This window comes from Schistocerca gregaria, unplaced genomic scaffold, assembly GCF_023897955.1.
Source record: "Schistocerca gregaria isolate iqSchGreg1 unplaced genomic scaffold, iqSchGreg1.2 ptg000407l, whole genome shotgun sequence".
Classification (NCBI taxonomy): Eukaryota; Metazoa; Arthropoda; class Insecta; order Orthoptera; family Acrididae; genus Schistocerca; species Schistocerca gregaria.
In genome coordinates this window covers 1,740,897-1,743,286 of record NW_026061844.1, presented here as the reverse complement: position 1 = coordinate 1,743,286, position 2,390 = coordinate 1,740,897, and positions in this window count along the sequence as shown.

Below are 2,390 nucleotides of genomic sequence, written 5' to 3'. Positions count from 1 at the left end.
TCTCCGCATACCGCAGCACGCGACATAGATTTGCAGACGATAAATGTAACCGTCTCAGAAAGAATAGCAGCCAATGTGAGAATCTGGCTTTAAGACGATTTGATAACAAATGACGAAAACGGACGGATTTCTCAGGTTTTTACTACATATGAACACTTTTCACATTCTCCGGTGCAACGTGGCTGCTAGTCTTCCTTTCATGCAAAATTTTATGGTTCCACCTCATGTCCAAGCAACCAAAGCCGGCTAAAAAGTGAATAATCGACAACTAAAACTTCATTTGTACTACTTCTTAATGGCTATTACTTCAACATAGAAGCTTCTTCAGTGTTCTACTATGGTGCTTTTAGTGTTTCCGCATAACGCAGCACGCGACATAGCTTTGTAGACGATAAGTGTAACCGTTTCAGAGAGAAGAGCGGCCAATGTGACGATCTGGCTTTAAGTCGATTCGATAACAAATGACGAAAACGGACGGATTTCTCAGGTTTTTACTACATATGAACACTTTTCACATTCTCCCGTGCAACGCGGCTGCTAGTCCTCCTTTCATGCAAAATCTTAAGGTCCTAGGTCATGTCCAAGCCACCAAAGCCGGCTAAAATGTGAATAATCGACAACTAAAACTTCAATTGTACTACTTCTTACTGGCTATTACTTCAACTTAGAAGCATCTTCTGTGTTCTTCTATGGTGCTTTTAGTGTCTCCGCATACTGCAGCACGCGACATAGCTTTGCAGACAATAAGTGTAACCTTCTCAGAGAGAAAGGCGGCAAATGTGTCGATCTGGCTTTAAGTCGATTCGATAACAAATGACGAAAACGGACGGATTTCTCAGGTTTTTACTCCACATGAACACTTTTCACATTCTCCCATGCAACGCGGCTGCTAGTCCTCCTTTCATGCAAAATCGTAAGGTCCCAGGTCATGTCCAAGGCACCAAAGCCGGCTAAAAAGTGAATAATCGACAACTAAAACATGAATTGTACTACTTCTTACTGGCTATTACTTCAACTTAGAAGCTTCTTCTGTGTTCTACTATGGTGCTTTTAGTGTTTCCGCATACCGCAGCACGCGACATAGCTTTGTAGACGATAAATGTAACCGTTTCAGAGAGAAGAGGGGCCAATGTGACGATCTGACTTTAAGTCGATTCGATAACAAATGACGAAAACGGACGGATTTCGCAGGTTTTTACTACATATGAACACTTTTCACATTCTCCCGTGCAACGCGGCTGCTAGTCCTCCTTTCATGCAAAATCTTAAGGTCCTGGGTCATGTCCAAGCCACCAAAGCCGGCTAAATAGTGAATAATCGACAACTAAATTTGAATTGAAATACTTCTTACTGGCTATTACTTCAACTTAGAAGCATCTTCTGTGTTCTACTATGGTGCTTTTAGTGTTTCCGCATACTGCAGCACGCGACATAGCTTTGCAGACGATAAATGTAACCGTTTCAGAGAGTAGAGCGGCCAATGTGACTATGTGGCTTTAAGTCGATTCGATAACAAATGACGAAAACGGACGGATTTCTCAGGTTTTTACTACATATGAACACTTTTCACATTCTCCCGTGCAACGCGTCTGCTAGTCCTCCTTTCATGTAAAATCTTATGGTCCTAGGTCATATATAAGCCACCAAAGCCGGCTAAAAAGTGAATAATCGACAACTAAAACTTGAATTGAACTACTTCTTACTGGCTATTGCTTCAACTTAGAAGCTTCTTCAGTGTTCTACTATGGTGCTTTTAGTGTCTCCGCATACCGCAGCACGCGACATAGCTTTGCAGACGATAAATGTAACCGTCTCAGAGAGAAAAGCGGCCAATGTGACGATCTGGCTTTAAGACGATTCGATAACAAATGACGAAAACGGACGGATTTCTCAGGTTTTTACTACATATGAACACTTTTCACATTCTCCCGTGCAACGCGGCTGTTAGTCCTCCTTTCATGCAAAATCTTATTATCCTAGGTCATGTCCAAGCCACCAAAGCCGGCTAAAAAGTGAATAATCGACAACTAAAACTTCAATTGTACTACTTCTTACTGGCTATTGCTTCAACTTAGAAGCTTCTTCAGTGTTCTACTATGGTGCTTTTAGTGTCTCCGCATACCACAGCAGGCGACATAGATTTGCAGGCGATAAATGTAACCGTCTCAGAGAGAAAAGCAGCCAATGTGACGATCTGGCTTTAAGACGATTTGATAACAAATGACGAAAACGATGGATTTCTCAGGTTTTTACTACATATGAACACTTTTCACATTCTCCGGTGCAACGTGGCTGCTAGTCTTCCTTTCATGCAAAATTTTATGGTTCCACCTCATGTCCAAGCCACCAAAGCCGGCTAAAATGTGAATAATCGACAACTAAAACTTCAA